At 37.3% G+C, this 22,102-nt stretch overlaps 1 protein-coding gene across 1 annotated transcript in view; it reads right to left on the reverse strand.

The window, feature by feature from the left end:
- LOC150082114 (diuretic hormone class 2-like) overlaps positions 1 to 22,102 on the reverse strand; it is a 45,324-nt gene that overhangs the window by 22,582 nt on the left and 640 nt on the right. The window lies entirely within an intron of this gene.

Raw genomic sequence — 22,102 nt, forward strand, 5'->3', positions numbered from 1 at the left:
ACAACAGCTGCCTGAAGGAAAATTTTTACACATCGATCCTACAACCATCCTTCCCTCAATTTACGTCCCCAACATGTGCGTATTATGAACAGGAGGAAGTAGTTTACCAGAATTGAGTTTACTCAATCCATTTAAGGCCTTCAGTACCTCAATGAGCTTTCGGTGACGCAAGACTCTGCAGAACTGAAGACTTTTCTGGTAAGATCATCATTTTGTTCTACTAACTAATATCGTTGCCCTTCTCTGCACATGTTCCAGCAGGTCCGTCCTTACCTAAAACGAGGCTTTCAGACCTATATGCAATATTGAAAATGTGGCATGACCATTGCCTTATACAACGGGATAATCACCTCGTTATTCCTGCTGGAAAAATTCCTCTATATCATTGACAAAAACTCCATGAGCTCTCCTAGCAGCCTGTCTGGTTCTGAGAACTAACTGACTGCACAATTATCTCTAGTTCTTTTTCATTCTGCCACTACCCTGAGCGTTACCACACAGTTGGTACATTAATCTGACGTTACTTCAGCTACCCATATGAAATACTTTGCATTTGTCAATTTAAACCTTAACTGCCATTTCTCAGTCCAACCGCATAATTTTTCTAGATCCAGTTGCAGTAGCTTACCGTCATTACTGTCATTAACACCCCCCCCACCCCACGTTATACCTTTATAAATCTCATCGATCCAAGGTGCTTTTTTGTTTTGCTTCAACAATTTCTGTTTCACTTATTACAAAATCATTCAGCTCCCTATTAGAGTTAGATAAACTTCTGGCATCTCATTCCCCGAGAATTCCCCATGTGTGAATGTAGATGCAAAATATCTCTTCAGTTTGTCAGCAGCCTGAGCCCATTCATCAACAGTTAAACCATCGACATCAAGTGAACCAATGTGATTCAATCCCTCTCTTTTATTATTAATATAAATAAAGAAGGCTTTCAGCTTTTCTTTTCCAGAGACCTCGTAATCTGCCTTAGCTTGCCTAAACTCCTTTGAGACCTGATTGCAGATTAACTTATATCTACTGCAAGTATCTGTATCAGGACGACATGACCAGTATTTCAAATTTATTTACTATACTTCTAGCATTAATGAACGCGCAAGTACTATACTTGCACCTGTTTTTCCTCTTACCAACCCTAACACAGTCCAAGAATTCGCTTATTCCATGATGATCTCCCAGCAGTCCTTGAAATCTCCGACAGCTTGCTCGCTGCATATTCCCATAGAAGCAGCAGAATTATTTACTCCTCTTCCTGCTGCTGCTTTTAATCTATTAGTTTGTGAATCCCCCCCCCCTCCCAGCTAGCAGTTTTCTGACCCATCTAACACTGCTTCGAGAGCATCAGCAAATATCTTGGCACTCCTGTTTAAATGTATCCCATCTCTGTAACAACGCTCTCTTGATAACAAGCACAGACCATTCTGTGAAAAAATTCTCCCCAATAAGCCTTGCACAATCAATCTAGGGATGAATTGATCGACTACACTCTCAACACGTACTCCCTCCTATCGTGTCTGTGCAGAATTACAAACACTTTCAAATTTTAATCCTAACTCGCGGCTTTTTCCCAACATTTCCCCGTACTTGTTAATTAACTCCTCAGATCTCCCACTCTTAATTGTTGTTAAGAGTTGCTCTCTTATTTTACTAATTTCAAACGAATGATGTCGCCAAATGACATTTGCCATTTATTTAAAAAGATGAGACAACGGCTAAATGACAGATTAACCTTTCGGCGATGTAATGACATCGGGATAAGACTAAAGTACTAATTGCACTTCTTTTACACAAATGTGTTTGAAAGTAATGCAACATCAGGGTTCAGATTTACTAATTGTGAAGGCTAGGTGTGTTCTGTGAGCATTAAGGCCATTGCATTAACTTTAAACAGTTTAACTTCTGGAACCAGGGATAAAAAAACAAACATTTTTATTATCCAAGGCAAATCTTTCACTGCCTTCAAAATGGATTATTTTTATTCCACCACGGTTGGACATTTATATTAAAGAGTCTTTACTTTCTCCACACTTGTACTATTCCAAATATTCACGATAATTGTTTTTATCCATCTATTTAGCTGTTTCCCATCACTAAAACAACAAACAGTAGTTAGACGCCATTACAGAAATTATCTGTATTCCAGTCCACTACAATCGATAAACACAGTTATTACGCATGCGTCACTTCTCTCCAATGTGCTGGCCACTACAGTTATAATTCTTAATATTTTATAAATTTAATTTTGTGGGATTCTCCTCGAAAGCCACGGTTGTAAACTAAGTTTACATCTTAAATTCTTAGCAGTGCTTGCTGTTAGTGCAATATTTTCGAATAAATTGAATTATCTATCAAATGAGGAAGTAAATTAAATTATCAAAGAAATCACGTAAGCTACTTGAAATGCAGGCACGGTCGCAAAATTATTTACGACTACAAATGGTGAATAATTATACATAAAAAAAATAATAAACTATTTCAATGATTTTAAATAATTAACTCATTACGATAATTTATTTATAATTTCCAGAAATATTATAAAAAAGATGCGAAAAATATTTCTTTTTTTGCAATTCTACTTCATCAGTAATATGATTTGTAATTTCTTTGAAAAACACTTTAATTTGACGTCATATCCGTTTTGGTATAATGACGTTAGAACAGTGAAATTATGCTTTTCTTGAACGTTGTTTTATTCGAAAACTGTAGCATAAAGGATTACTGTACATTGAAAAACTGCTCGTGTTGAGAGGATTAATTTACTTTGAAGCATCCCAAAATTCTTCAGGCAAATACGTCAACTTAATATGTAATATATAACGAATTTCTTTAGTTTTAGATATTCTGCCAATCCAGACAGCTTATTTGAAGGAAATGAAGATTCATCGATGTTGTGATAATGAACAAAAACCAGAACAGCAAAAACAGTTTCGAGGATGTTTTTTCTTACATTTTTCATCGTATATAAAACGAAGATGGATATTTCGTGCGGTGTCCTTTGAAAGAATTTATTTTTTTTTACGTCATCGAACGTTTGTTAACAGGAAAAAAAAATCTTTAATAGCATGAACAAAGAACAAAATCCAGGGTAGAATAATCTTAGATAACTTCATCAGATAACCGGAAGTGTGTTCTTTGTTTGTTGGTTGCCAAAGCAACAGGTATTAGGCGTGTCATGGAAAAGGCTTTAGATTTGGAGGAGATTGTTTTCCGATGCGGGAATGTGAAGATAATCTTCATTCTGTCCTTCTGTGGCTGATATCTGTTAAGAAGAAGAGGAAAGTAGAAATCGGAAAGAACATTTTCTCATTATTGGGGAAGATTATCCTCTCTAAAGTGAATCGATTTACTCTGGCTGTCTGCGCAATAAGCATGCGAAAGGATGGATCTGCGTGTGTAACGTCCATGAACTTTAAATTGCATGGGATTTATTAAAATCTGTACACTTTGATGAGGTAAACGTTGATATAGAAAGTAACTAAAAGATTTAGTTCGTTCTGGAAAATGCAACAAAGTGAATGCTGAAGTATTATATAGCTACAATGAATATAAATAAAAAAAAAAGTATGGCAAAGGCGAAATCCTGAGATTAACCAACCAAGAGATGTAAAACCATACATTTCTTTACAGGTTTTCTATCCTGGAAAAGAGGAATTTCATCTAGAAAAATAGGCAAAATAATCCACAGAAGGTACGTGCAATTTGCAGACACGATACACAGACTCCTCATGTCCATAGTTACCATGGCGAAATTGCTGAATTACAAACTGGAATGCAAATATTTGACAAATAGGAACCAAGGCTAAACATAAATTGAAAGGAGGATAATACGTAGTTTGTTATCTTAATTAATGAAAATAAATAGACACCATTATGCATCACTTGAAATTTATTTAAGAAATTTATAAAAATATTTATATATGCACAGATTGGCGTATTTCGAAGTTTGGTGTAACTAGTTAGCAGGTTGAGTTATTCTAATAATAATAATAATAATAAAAATGTTTCATTAACACGTAAATTGTGAATGAATGAGCAAATTTCCTTACCCTCGCAAATGACAAAAAAATATATATTGTGCAGATTCAGAAAATAAATAAAAATTAAAATTACTTTTTCACCAACGAATAAAATGCATTGAAACTGCACTGGTTTTCCATCTCACGTTTATATACAGAGATAGTAAGCCTATACTGCAGCAGCAGCATCAGTTTACTAACTTAGATTATAATTGGAATAATAATAGACGTGCATAAAATAAAATAATGAAATAAATAAAGATCATAGCAGGCAGAAGGGTAGTTTTGATTGTTTTTCTAGAATAATTCGGTTATTTGCTTCAGCCAAATGGAGATTTCACTACCTTTACTGTTATCCGAAGGTCCTATAGCACAAAAGTAGATCTTCTAAGAAAAATAAACACGTTTAAACGTAATCCAAGCTTGTATGAGACTTCGAATTATTCTGTTTATGCCTTGCTGCTGTCATTTCCAGTTGTCAAACACTAGTCTGATCTCTGGAACCTTACGCATTGTGACAGAAAACAGCCTCTGGTTCAACATGTAAAGGAATAATCTGCAGTACAAACATGTACAATGTTCTTAGCCCAAAATGATAATTAGTCCTTCGCAAGTATCTTCCTCTCTAAAGCCTCCAGACTTATTAGAATCTGTTGTCGAGAACATTTGTTGTAATTATGAAACAATTATTGTATTGGAGGAATTAACTAGAAAGGACAATATTTGATGGGCAGTTTTAGCAGGTTTTGTGAATGCTCGTGCTTATTATCAAATGAAAGTATTGCTTTTTTTTTTTTAGTATAAACATCAATGAATAACTCCTTTATCTCGAAGCCAAATTAAAAGCAAAAACAATAAAAAAATAATGATTTTGTAACATTATTTGACACAATAACTGGGGTAATGCAGCCAATCAGATACCACCCAACTTTAGTTTGATATTTGAAAGCCAAAAGAAATCATTTTTCTTTTCATGGATTGAAACAGAGTCCTTAAAGCATCTTAGATGTTCATAAATAAGCTGTTTATGTCACGTAGCGCCATGGAAACGGTTATATTGCCTTCATTAAAGTGAATTCCGATAGCACTATGGATAGGAATCGATTCTTTTGTTGGAATAAAGTTTTTCTTTGGAAACATTGGCAATAATTCTCAAAATACTGTTCTACTTTCACAGCAAATTTAAGTATTTATTATAGGAAGCATTAAAATAAATATATTTTGTTAAGTTCAGCCTTACTAACTCATTTCTGCGCAAAAATTCCCCTAAAAATAGAGCAATCGAGTTTATTAGCTTTCTCTCTAGAGAATAGAGACACTGCATATTTATGAGTATAAATAATTTTTTTTCTGCACTGTCACGTAAAGAATGTTTTCTCCATGCATTGCGTGCATATCTCTCTCTGATGACATCATTATCTTAATTCTCCTCTCTCAGTGCCATTCGTTCTTATATGAATAAACTCTCACGTAATGAACATAACTTCATCTCACGCATTCCAGCCATCCATTAATAGCATTCCTTTATTGTACGTGTGGGTTAAAATTAAGTTACTTATCCACTTCTTGGTATTTCTATATGAATCACCTAAGGAATGTTTTACATATTTGAATTACTCTAATATTAAACATTCAACGATATGTGCATGCAGTTAACATGCATAACAAATAGTGTATCTATTTAATAGCAAAGAAAAGGTACACTGACTGGACAAAAGTTTAGGAATACGTTTAGATATCTGATTATGTTTTCTCTTTCATTCATGGATGAGTGGGTAAGGGAAAAACGCCAATATTTATTGTCAGAAAGATCTCATTGATCTTCGGTTTATTGCGCCCTGTGAAATAATTGTCAACTCAAATTCCATGAGGTAGTCCGGTTGTTATTATCATCGTAATTTTCACTTAATCTAACGCTTGTGCATAATATTACGCAATGTTTGTAAATTCTAAGTAGTACTTGAAACGTTGGCTGGGAATATTCAGACCACGCAGCGAAGCATTCCGAGTTGTGTAATATCGCGTGGATCTTTGCAAAGCCCCTGTCGCTGTACACCTTCCCCGATCTGGTTCGTCACGTGGGAAACTGTGCACGTGCATTCGGAACAGGCATAGAAAATCATCGTGAAACAGAATTTACAAACAAGACGATTACTTTATATATGTATCTATCTATTTGCCTACACATGACGCCCATCTACCTCTCCTAATTCTCTAATTGTGTAAGTTTTACTCAATTCTAATGCCTCTCTTTCAGCCACATTAAACCTCATCAAATGAATACCTCCTACATCGTCAAGCCCCTAAAATAAAGAATTAAAAAAAAACAGGATTAAGCTTAAATTAGATAAATGTTAAGTGAAGCGGGGATTTATGGAGGAGAACCTTAAGATCCGAGAAGAATAATAATACAAAAAAAAAATCTTGATTATCCTTGAGGGGAGATTAATCTTCTGGTTGCCACGGTAACAGAGAATTTCAGTTTTGAAATATTGTGGCCACGAAAGCTGCTGCTTATCCACTACAAACGTTATAGGAAACAAGAATTCATATACGAAAGACCTTGAGGTAAATTAGTTGTCAGCATCTTCGAGAAACGTTCTTCAGTTTTTAAACTTGCCTAAATTAGTTGAGCTTGAAATCTGATTGGTTAACTACATGATTCATAAAGAGCAACCACGCAATTATTTTTCAAAGAAGAAATAATTAAGAACTTCTCACAGCGTAAACTTATTTGATTCCAAATAGATTCAATACTTCAAGTTCTTTGTGGATTTGTTCCTGTCCTGCTTCGTCAGTAATTTTCTCTTCAGTCTCAAAATATATAGCAATGGCATTTTGTCATTTCGGGGTATTTTTAGGGGGTGGAGAACGGAGAGAAATCACTGACGAAGCGGAAGAGAACAAATCCGCAAAACGCTCGATGTATTGAGTGTAGTTGAAGTGAAATAGGTTTGAAAATTAAGCAGGAAGAGGTACTTAATTATTTCTTCTTGAATGCAAGTGACCTTCGCATCATGCCCTTTAAAAAACCACACTGGAGGAATGAATTTTTCATTAGTGAAGAAAGATTAATTTATTGAGAGGAATATAATTTATATTGATTCTTTCAGCAGCGCATTGCAGCACTTTTAATATTATGACGATAAATATGAAATTATTGTTGTATTTATATCTTATTTCTCCATTTTAAATACTAAAAAAATAATTATATAAAAATACGTTGTATAGTGAATCAGATATCGAAGTAAGTGAAGTTATATTATCATTAATTCATTAAAAACGGGCCAATAGAAATTGGGAAATTATTGTTTATTTTTTTGTCCGTCCTCATGTAATAACTCGACTTTTAGTGCATGGTTCTTCACGAAATTTTAAATTTTATATTTGAGCCTCTGAGAAAGATTCGACCAGTCTTCTCAAATTTCATTAAGATCTGACAAATAGAAATAAAGATAGGTTCGATATTTTGTCTTTATACGAAAGATTGACAGAATAAGATTATTTCAAATCTTCAAATAACCACTCGGTTGTTAAGGCAAGTGCTATCACTTTTTTCCATCGCTGTTTCATAAAGTTTATCCTAAAAAAAGATTGAAATATTTAAGTTAACTTAGAAAAATTAAACGTAAATGCTGGTAAATTCTTACTGGGCTCGTGGAATGTGGTCCATACGAAGTACTTGATGGATATGGGCAAGGGACCTCGATGGAATTCGAAAAAAAGGTATGGGTATTGGGTACTGATTGAAGGGTTGCAGTATTATGGAGTAGATATAGAAGCAGTCACCGATTAATGGGGGGCGCCCACGCCTCATCGATGTTCGTGGTGAATGTAGGCTGTCCTGCTTCGTGAGAGATGATAGACTGTGGAAGGGCTGACCATGGGCATTGTTTGCGCTGGTGGCACAGTGGTCATAATCGCCGTCCTCTGAAGCAAATAGCTTTGAAAGCTATAAGAGCTCTAAACCTTTGTCTTCCTAGGCAATCGACCAACGCGTTGAAGGGGGCCTACCTCCTCCAGCACAACACTGCCGCCCCTGGGTAATTGCACATTTTGGGAACCCCTACCTTATAGAGTCCATGTCTTCGCCGTGCGAAGGCGGTAGTGGTGTCAAAAGGAGATCATACCTACTATTAGGTAGGTGGGCCTAATGTTTTGACTGGAAAGTGTAATTGGGCATCCAGGCTGCCTTTCAGGCTGATGTCACCATATTGCTCAGCCTCTGTGAAGAGTACCTTCATATCATAGGAATTGTTCTCGGTTTTTTAACGGAACTCCTAACAAAAAGGACTCTGCAGCTACAGATGCACAATAAAGTCTACACTTGTAGGAACATTGAGGATTCAAGGAGGGATCCTTTTCACAGCACTACTTCCACCACTAGTTTCTGAAAGAAATGATGGCGTGCTTCGGAGATGATATCAAATTGATAACTCAATTTGATATCATCGCATTAATAGATCTGACATCCCTCTACTTATCATAGAAAAGATAAACCAGCACTTAAACCAAATGGCAACTTATTTCTTCCAATTCGGCCTTCAAATCCAGTTAACTGATTTGAGCGAGATTTCCAAAAAAAAAAAAAAAAAAAAATGGAAAACATTATAACGATTTATTGTAGTTAAAATTCTAGCAGGCCCATCTCAACTCCAAATATCCGGGACCAGTGTGGTAAGCGAATTCCACCTGCACATCTCAGGCAGGTGGAATCTTCTCTCTCGCCCATCATTCTCTGCAATGAGAACTAAGCTTCACTGGACAGACAGGTTTTTGCCATACCGACTACTCCAAAGAATTCAGGACCATGATGTTGACTATGTTTTTGGCAAAATGCTGGAACACGTACAGCTGATGGATGGAAACTCCCATAAATTTATTTTCTAATATAAAATCTTGTCTTGAAGGAATCTGTACTGATATGTACTGACATTTTTTAAAAGTTTTTTTTTTTTCTTTTCCACAAGACGATCAGGTCCAGATGTGGGAGTGAGATTAATGTTTAATCCATTGTAAGATTATATTTCCATGCGACTAAACTCGAATACAAAGATTTCAAGTAAGTTGCCTTCTTCCAAAGTAAAAAAAAAACAAGATCTCCTCATTATTAGCAGCTTCTTTCGAAAATAATCGAAGAAAACATAAACCAAAGGATGTTTCAACCATTTCTTTTTCATTTGATTCTTAATTAGCGATTGCCAAAGTAATCGAAATGTAAAAATCTTTAATTCTAATTTTAGGGAATATTTATTCCTCTTACAAAACAATTCGGTTAAATCTATTCGTTGTAGCTCTTAAGTCTTTCATTAATTGAACGAGAAATAAATCTCCCTTTAATTAAAAGTCTTAAAAGAATCATTTCCAGAAAGTATTCAGATTGTTTCATTATCCAAGAAACCTTAGAAATTACTTTGTGCAACTCCCATTTGTAAAAGTAAGTGCATTTCCCCACAAAACTCAAAAAAACATTTACGTCTATTGATTCTTACAACCCACAGATGTGTCGCAACTTCTCCAACTCAAGAATTCAACCCGAAAGGCATTGACCAACAATTTTACAGCAACTTTCGAAAGTCTGATAATAATACAACAATTTGCGATCTCGATGAAGGTGTGGTTAGAACATATCCTTCGATCATACGTGGCCTGCAGCATTGCCTGACGAATTTACAGAAGTTAGCTCAACAACTGATGGATACTCCTTCAGTTGTTTGTTAATTAGGATACAATTTAAGCTTAAGAGTACGTGTTGGAGAGAAATTTCAAGAATATCTGTAAACTAATTACGAAATATACTTTATCATGATTAATTAATCACACACGAGGTCATGTGTTCATAAAGTTTGGAGATTGGACTAATATTTAGGAAACAAGCTTAGCGGCATTCCGATGGATCTCCTTCCAAGTAGTCTCCTTGGCACTGTTGTTATATCATTAAGAGGGTAGTTTGGGGTAAACAACCATCGGCAGAGCTTTTGAAATAAAGTAGCCCCCTCGCTGTCCAGATTTGAACCCTTCTGATTTCTACTTGTGGGGGTTATCTGACTACATCTACACACACGACCCAAAAGATGTCATGTAACCAGAAAGGCGATCCAAATAGAGATAATGAGTGTCTCGAGATCAGCTATCCTTCCTTCGATTCCCTTTATAATTTGTTTATTGTAATTGGAGCTGTTGAGTCTGTCTACGCGGATAGCATAATGGTATTGTCACCATCCTCCTCACACCGGGTGGAAAAGGCCCGGGTTCGAATCCCGTCAATGATGCGATTCACCATGCGCAACAACGATCCTGACCTGTATTTTTCCCGAATGGTGAATATAGATAAATCATGGACACATCACTTTGACCTAAAAACGAAACTGGTTTTAAAACAATGGAAACATTCATTATCACCAACTTCTAAAAAGGCCAGAGCGCAACCACCTACGAAGAAGGTGTTGCTATCAGTTTTCTGGGATGAGATGGGCATTATTCTCACAGATTACCTGGAGAAGGATACCACCATCAATGCACATTACTACAACAACAACAACTTACTGAAGCAATTGCATGCGCCAAAAAAAAATAACAAATAAATAAAACGACGCAGAATGCTCAGCAAATGCGTCCTATTGCTGCACGACAACGCACCAGGTCACACTGTTGTCAGAACCACTGTTCTTTTCTGGAAATTAGAACTTCATATCTTGCCACGTCCCTTATTCTCCCGATTTGGCACTTTCTGGTTGAAATCATTTTTGCGTGGAAAGCTTTTTTGTAGTGCAAAGGTAATTTGTGAGACAGAAGTTTCAAGAGCAAAGTGAGACCTACAAAAATGGGAAAAACATTTTGATATCGCCTCATATAAAAAAGTCTCGTTGATGATAGTGTTTTTATTTTTCGTTATTTAAAGGATTAGTAAAGACTAGCATGCCCCATCCCCGTTGTACATTAATCAGTTTAAGATTTCATAAGGTTTTGCAAGAGTAAGATTACTATATTTGACACTGTAGATCACATTAGCAGCAATCAGTGGATCTCTTGAGGGAGAATGTAGATAAATAAATTTCGCCTTCAGTTCTGAGTCTTAATATACAGAATCTTCGAAGATACTCAGACATCTAGACAGATTGCACGACCATCTCGCTGTTTCTCCAAGTCTCAGCTTAAGTGAATTGTTAAGCTACTGTTAGCTCCTTCTGTCATTAACAAAGCTCGATAATCCATGTTAGACTTTGGACTTGAGATGTCAGCTGCATTGGGAGACGTGTTGTGGACAACTGCAGAAGACCGGGTTAACTGGGTGCATAGGGATTTTTCCCTGGCGTCCTTGTCACAAGTTCTGAGGATTTATATCACCTAGAATCTGTATACACAGGGAAGAAATCAATCCTTCATTAAATGTTAATATTAAGGAGAAATTTTTGTATTTAGCGAATAAAGAGACGCTTTTAAGTTATCGAGAAGAAGTAAAATAAAAAAGTCACACTAGGATCACGCGAAAATACTTTCATCTTCTTAAGTGTGTTTTATTCTTGAATTGCGTGTATTCTCTGGTCGATTTGCCTGTTTGCTGGATGAAAAACCAGAGTTTCTGAAAAAAGAAAACACCTTATTTGCAGATTGACATGATTCGAACCCGGGTCTTTTCCACTCGGTGTTAGAAATTTTCAAGATCGATTCATGACCTGGAAGATCCTCGTGGGTAGCACAGCTAGTAGGCAAGGTCGGATTTAAACTTGTTGTGGTCCTAAGCCATGTATTAGGCCCTTCTGTATTATTGTGGCAATATTAAAAAACAATTTTTTTAAGACGGAGCGAGGCCCCTTGTAATATGAGGCCCTAAGCTGTAGCTTCTTTAGCTTATGTGTAAATCCGGCCCTGCTGGTAGGATTGCCATTCTGCCCACACCGGGTGGAAAAGACCTCAGTTCGAGTCCCGTAGATGTGAGGAATATTTATGGGCTTTTTTCACAACATGGCTGAGTTAATCGGTCTCAGGGGAGTGTAGCATGGTGTTTTTCTCCCATAAACTCGGGGTTTTCGTCCAGTAAACAGAAAATCGACCACAGAACCCGCGCAATTTGCAGAAAATATGTATGGAGCAATAGGCCTTAGTCGCTGATGCTCTTAAAACCCTGCTACAAGCCTACTATGTGACTTTGTGGAAAATTTTACAGAAATTACCACTTTGTGTTATATTCAGGATTTCACCGAAGCTGATTGCCCACAATGAGAAGCTTTTTGTACTTGGTTCCTACAACAGTGTGCTTGTGATCCTCTTTTTTTCTATCCTCTATTGTTTTCGGATGATGAAGTGGGCTTCGCAGGAAATGGTGTCATCAATTTTCACAACACTGCACAGAAAAGAATTCAATGCCATCATCCAGTCAAGGCACCAGCAACAATTTAGTATCAATGTACGGTTAGGAATTATTATCGACTGCTTAATCGATACTTTTATTTTGTCTGGAAGATTAACCGGCGAATCTTATTCCAATTTTTTTTTTAAAGAAATGATTTCCTTTGTTGACAACAAAGTTCATTTGTTATGGTTATGCATGAAGACATTCCACCTCATTTTAGGCTGGTAGCCAGAGACTATTGGATGCAGGGCCGTCTTTCCTCTTAGATCTTCACGACAATTCCCGGGGAAGCCATAAAAGTGCGTATTGTAGTTGACAGGTTAGGTAGCCAGTTTAGCAATCGTCCTAAGGGTAGTTTAGGGGGCCACTTAGCCGGAAGATACGCATTTCATTTTAATGTTTTCAAAAATCATAATAAGAATTTGTTTGTCCAACCATTTGGCTTTCAACACTCCTAGGTGCACCCCTGAAAGAAACCTCTCAGATCTTTTTCATACATAAATTTTAATTTGTACAGCTAACTCTCGATTTAACGGACGAAAAAAGTGACCGACCCCAAAATGTATTCGGAGGTTCTCATGAAATAAAGGAAACTGGAAACTCTTGAGTCACGAGAAAGCGTCCAATCTTTCTCCTATCGAACACGGTTAAGATGCTACACCAGATAACTCTGGGCAACAGTACTAATAATTTCAGAAATTACACCAAGTAAAAGTTTATCTATATTTAGGAAGGTCTAGAGAATTACAGATTTTTATTTTCAACCAGCAGTTAACACAGTTTCATTCTTTTTAAGAGTAACCTACAGTTGCAGAGCATACACACACTCCAGGATGAAGGCGTTTTCGCTTTCTTGTGTTGATGGAATTGTAGTTTTAATTGGTGTACGTGAATGTAGTGCTGAAATGGGTTCAGCTGGTAAGAAGCTATTTGAACGTATTGGATTACCATTCCAGACCCTGAAGGTTCACCAATATATCAACTTCGAACTCTTAGTTGTGACCTGAATAGAGCTTTCCCGATACCACTATATTGTCACGATAAATTATCTTCTGTCGACTATGTATTATGTGACAACCAATAAAGTCGATAAATTCAAACAAAACAGAAAAACTGACCATAGAATATTGATTATCCTTCCCTTTACTCTTTTAAATCTTTACTTTAGATAATGTTCCAGCTTCCATCCTGGAATTTTCCCCATCTCCTTTCAACCGATCTCTCGATGTTCGTTGGGAACATTTTCTTCTCTAGTATCGGCAGTCGCTGATAATCCTGATCTTATCCTTTACTGTCTTCTCCATTTCTCTTTCCCATTTCGTCCTGATATTCAAACATTCCTTCCCCATTCTGACTATCAAATCGTGTTCAAAGCCGCACTGGCTTTGAACACGATTTGATAGTCAGCGCCACACGTGCCGACGTAAGCATCCGTATAACGACTGTCCTTTGGGCGAAGACAGATTGTTGATATGAGAAGTTGACCGAGAGCGATGGACCACAACCAGTCTAATGAGAGCTCAGTAAAAAGGCAGTGGTGTGCAAAGGGTACATCAGAATTCAGCATCTATAGCAGAGGATAGACACTCGACGAGTGGTAAACAGTCGTCTGGTCCGACGAATCCTGGTTCCAGTTGTTCGATGCTGGTGGCAAGACCAGGATATGGTAACGGTAGCATGAATCAAGGAATTTATCATGCTATCAACAGGACAAGCTGGTGGTGGAAGAGTAATGGTGTAAGGTGTATTTAGTGTCAGACGGCATCAGGGGTTTCCCCCATCTCCGCGAGAAGAGTAATGGTGTGGGAGTGTTCTCGTAGTACGCGTTAGGGCTCCTGATAATGGCGAGTCAAAGTCTGGAAGCCAGAGCCTGCATGAACATTCGCCAACCACGTGCATCCCATTCGTGATCACAATTTATCCATTTCGTAACTGTAGAAGAAGCCTAGCCTATCACTCATTAAAGAGATATGGATTCAGGTCCATTCAGAGAAATTCTTAAAGGTCTCTTCACTCGGAGTTATAATTATCCGACCTCAGGAAGGAGTAGAGCTTTTCTCGCTGATTAATTCCATATTTTTCGAACCACACACATGAAAATCGGCCCATGGACGCTCATTTTTGTGCAGGCATAACACACTAGCACAATATGGCCTAAGATTGTGATCTCTCGTAATAAAAACCAACAAAATTAACTTGGTTCTGGTTGAATTATGAAGATGATGGAATCAGAATATTCAGAAAATGAATCCATCATGCTTGGCGATAACATTGTAGGCCAGGGTTATAATATGGGGGAATGGTTTACTCAGCAATGTTGAGTAAACCATTCCTCAGTAGTGGGCCAAATATATGGACAGCAACATGATTCGGCTGCCATGAGAGCTGCCACCTCACCCAACTTCACTGAACCATGCAGTCGCTGGATCTCTTCCTGTTTGTGACCCGAAAGCGACATCAGCTCTATGTGCCTACCGCTAATAGAGTTTCCCACTCAAGCAGCTGGAGGTAGTAGTATCATGGTATGGGTTACGTTCTTCTCATACCGTTAGAAGGTCGTATTACTTCCAGTGAATATCTTTCTGTCTTATCAGACCAATTTCAACATGCAGCGCTTCATTTTTACCCGGATTGAGATGGCTTCTTCAAGACGACAACGTAACTATTTGCCGTGCAAAAATTCCATCTGAATGGTTCGACGAACATTCCCAAGGTTTTCAACCTCTACCCTGGTTGCCTAATTCTTCAAATCTGAATCCAATTGAGAATATCTGGGATATGTTGGAAAGGGTAATTGGGCTTCACAGTTTTCTGCGGGTCAAGGCACAGCAGCTAACAAATATCTTGATTAAAGATTATGGAGCTACACCCACCTTCTCCTATGGAATCTGTGCCACGATGGGTACTGTAATTCTGGCCACGGCTGGTCTTACTCGATATTGAATAAAGGCTTCTAATTTTTGGCGTCTAGTGGGTGTATTTTGCCGGCAAGTAAAAGTCCAAGATCAGTTACAATTTCTGTCCTTCCGCAAAAACCGTGCTTAAAAGGATTGGATTCGTATCTCATCACTACACGAGGAGTTTCGATTGGCTTTTGCCCACCATGCACCGTTCTCTTTCCTCAAGTTTTTTTATCCGCCAAAATAGGCGAACTGTCACAGAATATACGTAGTTTACGTACATAATACACGGATACCTCATTGCTTTCGAGGATAAACAAATAACATTGAGGTTGTAATGATAAAAAAACATTGATTTAACGTACATACGGGGATTGTTCAAATAAAACACGTTTGCTTTTAAAAATATTTCATTAGAAAAATTAAAATAAATTATTTTTAGCATTTAGACACACATCCCATCGTTTCAATAGTCCATGTAGTTCTTCTTGAAAACATCAGCTATTGACGAAATTATTCTTCGAAGGCAGTTTTGGTTTCAAGTCCAAGTTTAAAAATTTCCCTTTAACGCTGTTTTCAAAAGACCAAAATCATAAATTCCACATGGTAACGGGTTTCTCCCAGAAGACCAGTGGAAAACAAGACGTGAATTCTTATGGCAACACACATACACACCCTTGGCTGTATGATGTCCTTTAAGCCCGCAAACATCGCACAAGTAGCACATTTTGCAAGGCCGTAGGAGAACTGTCCATTCTCTTCCGAGCCATAGCATTCCAGCTACTTTGAGTTCGTTGCTTTTCAGCTCTAGTCATGCATATCATGAAGCAGGAAGATTCCTGCTAGTTACTTGCGTTTCATGCTGAAGTGCTAGCGGTTAAAAGTTTCATCATACCGAATCGAAGACCGTTCAAACGGTCTTTGGGCGTTTTTCACTTCGTGGCTGAGTTAGTCGGTCTGAGGCATTAAAAACTTCTGTTTTTTAAATTATAAGAAGGTATTATTTTATTTATAATATAAAATGGCGTATTTTTGTTCATTTTAATTGATTTATTTTTTCCCTATTTTTAACGACATATTATTTATAACATAAGTAATCAATTTTAAATATTTTATTTTCTCCTCATCTGTCAGAACGACAAGAGCATTGCCTAGTTTTGAAATAATTCAAGATCTGTAGCATTTTTATGAATTTTAATTTTCTAATTGTGTAATCGTGAATGGAAATTACAATTTTCCACGCGTGATGACAGCTATATTCTTTAATTATGATACATTAACGGGAGGATTTAATTAACTCTAGTTAAAAGAATCCGAAATGGATATTAATAACAGATACGAAAAGGATAAAAAAGATGGAAATTATTTGCCTCAATTACAATTATTTCGAATTGCAGCGTTGCTCCTAATTTGTGTAATTAAACAGGAAAGAAAGATGAAGAGAGAATTAAAAGAAATTATCTACTTATCTTCAAGCATTGTCATTGGGAACCTTCCTCTATTGTGTGAATTATTAAAAAAAATTATTTTTAAATTTATTTTTAGAAAAAAAATGCCAAAATATAAAGACACTGGACTGAGAATATTATGTTTGCGTCAGGAGACGAATATTGTCAAAAAATTCGGTATTGGCAGCTAAGAAACTTCAAGAATAAAACATCTCTTGTGATCTGAAGATGAGAAAGTCTGGATGACACGAAAATTTATGAACACCGAGCTACACAGATAATAGTTTTTCATCCCAGTGGAATGAAAATCCATAAATAGAGACAAGGGCAATTCTTTAGCTGTTTGTAAATGTCCTCTTCAAGATCCAGTTGAATTGATAGAAATAAATCTCGCGTTATTGGCTTAAAATATCACAGAAAATACAATTATCGAATAATACTGTATTTATCTACTCAAATACTCAGAGTAAATGTTTAATTCAGTCTTAAATCCACCCTTTTTCGGTTCACTATCTTTCCATACTCTGGAATTTCTTTTCATATTCTTTTAAATGAAAAGTTTCGTTTAGAAATGATTTCATATCAAACGAAGTTAAAAGAATATCTAGAAGTATAAAGTGAATGTTGAAAGTAAAAAATAAATATTTTTATTCAAGAAAAAAGAACTTATAATCGCCTCAAGTAAAACCACGTCTTCAGATAAGATTTTGAAAAGCACAAAGGGGGAAAAAGGTGTCTGAAGTAGTTATTTAGGTGTTCGTCTACTACAAACTTTCGGTTGTTTGCCTGAAGGTGAAAGAAGACGGATCATGTGCAGGTGGAGATCTGGGACTAGTAGAGTTTGGCATTTTATATCATCCATAGAGGAGTCCTTTTGTAGTTAAAGTTCTTTTTAGATTTTATAGCTGAGGTTGAAAAGCAGAAAAAAAATTACTTATTCCAAAGCTCCAGTGATGATTGGTCTGTTGGTTCCATGAAGACAGTTCCGTGGTTTTTTTAACAGTAATATGAAAATCTCAAATCTTCCAATAGAACGGGTAAAAAAAGCATATTCGTTATGATAGGAGATCAATTATTATGAACTTCAGTGTAATTTTGAAACACTGAAATGAATGTTTTGTTTTCAGTTGCATTTTAAGCGAAAGTTTGCTTGAAATAGAAAGAAATGTCTTTCAAGATGGAAGCTGTAATGACAAACACCCCTGCTATGAGACGAAAACACTGCTATATTGATTCTTGCCAACGTTTTGGCTGGAAGTTTGAATCTTCTTTGATTTTGTTTCTGCAGATACATATTGATTCTTGCCAACGTTTTGGCTGGAAGTTTGAATCTTCTTTGATTTTGTTTCTGCAGATACATATCTATCACAGTAAAGGAATATTTCCTTATACCTCCGATGCCATCTTTGACTCAAACTTTGCAGTTATTGTATTGGACACATTGGAATAAGTTTTAATACAGTTTCTGCATAGCAACTACCAATGAGCGAAAAAAGTTGAGTTCGAGTCTCGTTGATGACGTGAGGAATTTTTATGGGCCTTTTTTACAACGTGGCTGAGGTAGTCGGTCTCAGGCGAGAGTTGCATGGTTTTATCTCCAGGGAACTCGGGTTTTTCATCCAGAAAAACAGAAAATCGACCGAAGAACATACGAAATTTACAGACAATATACACGGAGCAATATGGCTGGATTTATACTTCTAAGCAAATGTCTAGAGGGTAAAAACAACCCGTCCAGGTTTTCTTTATTAGTGATTAATTATACATTAACTTTTGAAATAAGACAAATGAAAGATGGATTTAGAACACAGTACATTCTACAGCCATTATGCTGCAGACACTGGACAAAAAATTAGTCGTTTGAGGTATTTAGGACATACAACAAATTGAAAATGTGTATCTTCCATGTTTGATTAGCTGTTGGATTTTGGAGCATCGGCGACTAAGGCCACGTTGCTCCGTGTATATTGCCTGAAAACTGCGTGTGTTGTGAGGTCGCGTATCTGTTTGAGGGACGAAAAACCCGAGTTTCCGGGAGAAAAACCGTGCTACCTCGCCTGAAACCGACTAACTCAGCTACGTTGCAAAAATTCCTCCCGTAATCGACGGGATCGAACTCAGGTCTTTTCCACCGTGTGTGGGGAGGAAGGTGATCCTACTGACTATGCTACCCACGAGGGCTGTGTCTCTATGTGTGTTTGCTAAAAGCAGTTGTTAACAGTATACGGTTAACAATTGAATTTGTTTAAAGCAATTGAATTACAGTGTACGGAAAAGGGGAGTGATCCCATTAAGCAAGTCTAAAGGACATCCAACAGGATGTCATTTAGATCGACAATGAATATTTCTTCTAGTAAACGAAAAACGATTTCAAAAATAATGGTCTTTTAAATAAACTTCCATCTTATGGAAGACTGCTTTCTGTTTTTTCTAATTGGGTATCCAGTTGTCTTTCTGACCGCTCACTGCTGGTGATGGTAGACGATTCTGTCTTCTAACTCTTCCACTAATGCTAGTTTTCCTAAAGGTTCAGTTCTTTCTCCAACTCTTATATACTGATAACCTTCTTCCTTTGACTGGAAATCCTATCCATAGTTTTGCAGATGATAATGGCATTCCATCTTCCACTTTGAAAAATCTTCCCCTCCACAAACACCTTCAACTTCTAGAATATTGACTATCAATTCCTTTAAATGCTGATATCCAGGTAATTTCAATCCTTCTGAAACTGAGTCATGTCTTATATCTCGCAAAAAGGAGTCTACAGGTTCTACGCTTATCTTCGATGACATTCACATTTATAGACAAGATTGCACATCTCTATTAGGGATTATCCTGACTTCTATCTCTCTTAGTATAAGCACATCACGAATATTGCTTTCTGCGCCTCGAAAAAACTGGATTTTATCTTTGGCTCTCGGCTTTCATTTTCTTCTAAACACTATGTGTACAAATCTCAAATGCACCCTACCATGCAATACTCTTCCCACACCTGGGAGGCGCCCCATAATCTCTCTCTCAGGTCTCAGGCTTCCATTTAAAAGCGGGCAGCTAGGTTAATAACCCACCTCTTACAAAGTCTCTCCACTCTCAGTCTCACATGCTTTCTGTTTCTGCTGCATCCCTTTGTTATAGATACTTCCATGGGCACCGTTCTTCTGAATTGGCTTCTATAATTCCTCTTCCCTCTTCCAAACCAGCTCGAACACGTGCCGCAACCAGTCTGCGCCCTTTTACTCTACAACTTCAAACTCACAGACCATCTTTCCTTCTTCCTCATTTATTCCTTCAACTTCCTTTCACGGGTATTTCCTGAAAAATATAATCTATAGAATTCCCGTCTAATGTAAATCAGTGTCTTCTTTTATCATCCGAACTTTCAACCCACGCATGGTACTAAGCACTATAGCTTCTAATACCTTTCGTGGTTAGAATTTTCATAAAAATCAAGACAAAAACTCTTGCAATCAGTTAACCAAGCACCTCATCAGACAATTTCTGAGAGAGCGAAGAGAATTGCGTAATACTGATATCGGGAGTAGGGCCCTCCAACAAAGACTAACGGCCGCACATAAAAATAGCGAGGCTAATATGGGCTAAAAGGAATAAAAACTGTTGATAATTGGAAAGTTGTGTCTAGCGGATCCAAATTTTGCTCGTAATCAATTGATGCCAGACATCCAATTCACAGGCGAAGCAATTGAGCATTTCATCCAGCCTGTGTGCAAGGTTTCGTACAATCTAGTGAAGAGGCAGTGATTCTTTCGCAATGATTCTTCTCCTCATTTCATCATTATTCAACCAGGATGAATGAAGCGCATTTTGTGTACAAAGGTATTTTAGAGGATCGGATCAGAAATTCGGAAAAAGAGTGACTATTTTTTGTAATTTTTATTATTCACTTATTACCATTATACACTGCTCGACAAAATTAATAGAACAAAATGTTTTTCATGAATATTTTATTGTGAAAAGTGTCGTATGATATGCATCCTGGCAATCAAATTCCGAATATCCAATCGAAAATGATCAACCACTTTACAGAGCCACACGTTATGCAAATTATTTATGTCTATAAACACACGGGTTATGACCACATCGCTTAATTTCCGAAGAGTTGGACAAGGTCGCCTGAGGGCTACGTCAACCAGAACAGACCCTATCTGTCTGTAAGACGGAGACCTACGATGTCCTGTCATCAACTGTTTCTTGAGGTTGCTGCAGGAACAGCTGAAAACATTTACAATCGGACTGTGTGAAGAAGGCTCAATTCAAGCGGACTCAACCCAAGGAAGCCCGTTGAATCACCGCAGAACTTGTCGAAACTTGTGCAATGAACAGGTAACTTGAAGCCCTGACAAATGGGGCACAGTTCTGCTCTCTGATGAGTCCTGTTTTAGCCCACAAACAGATTCCAGAGCAGACGTTATTTCATCTGGAGATAACGAGAAATGCGGAACCATCCCTCCGCAATCAGATTTAGGGACACTTACGGTGGAGGTGGTGTTCTCGTGTGGGGCGAATAATGATCAATGGCCACACCTCCTTCATGTTTTTGATAGGGGTACTGTAACTGCGCAGAGGTACCGAGAACAGATCCTCGAATCCGACGTGCGACTTTTAGCGATTCAGTGGGCCCAGATTTTCTTTTCATGCCCGGCAACGCCACTGCACATAGAGCTCAAGTGGTGGAGGAATATTTTGGAATGGAAGATATCCAACGACTGCTGTGGCCAGCAGAGTCACAAGACTTAAATCCGATCGAACATGTGTCGTCGAATTGCACGCCGAAAGCCAACTCCTCTGTCACTTGGTGAGCTAAGGTCTGTACTGGTGGAAGAATGGGATTTGTTGCTACCGAATCTTATAGAACCCTATATATCAAAGTGGTTCACCGCTGTCAGGCCTGTTTGATCGTTGGAAGGGATCATACGCCCTACTGATGTCATTTGACAATTTTTGAGTATCTTGTTTAGACTTCTGTAATGTGTCCGCTTTGGTAATTCTTATACAATCCCTATAAATGTCCCTTATGTCTCTCGCTGTCCCCTCATTTCATCATTATTCTATGGTACACCACCATACCAATGTCGTGCCACTTCATCGCAAGCTGCGCGGGTTACACCACCCTTTCTAGAAACGTGTTCTTTAATTTTGTCGAGCAGTGTAGTTATTATAATTATTTAAAAACATAATTTGAAAATAAAAGAATTAATAAATATTAATTATTAATATTTGGTAGCGCAAACTTTCTATCATTCTTGTACCTCCTATAGCGAGCAAATCTCATGGGATTCGTACTCATTGCTTTTCTGCCTAGTATAGGAGGACGGTGATTATACCTACTGATAACACGATATTAGTTTTCCCAGTTGT

Source organism: Mastigoproctus giganteus, chromosome 8 (genome assembly GCF_048544385.1).
Source record: "Mastigoproctus giganteus isolate SK-2022 chromosome 8, ASM4854438v1, whole genome shotgun sequence".
In the NCBI taxonomy this organism is placed as follows: Eukaryota; Metazoa; Arthropoda; class Arachnida; order Uropygi; family Thelyphonidae; genus Mastigoproctus; species Mastigoproctus giganteus.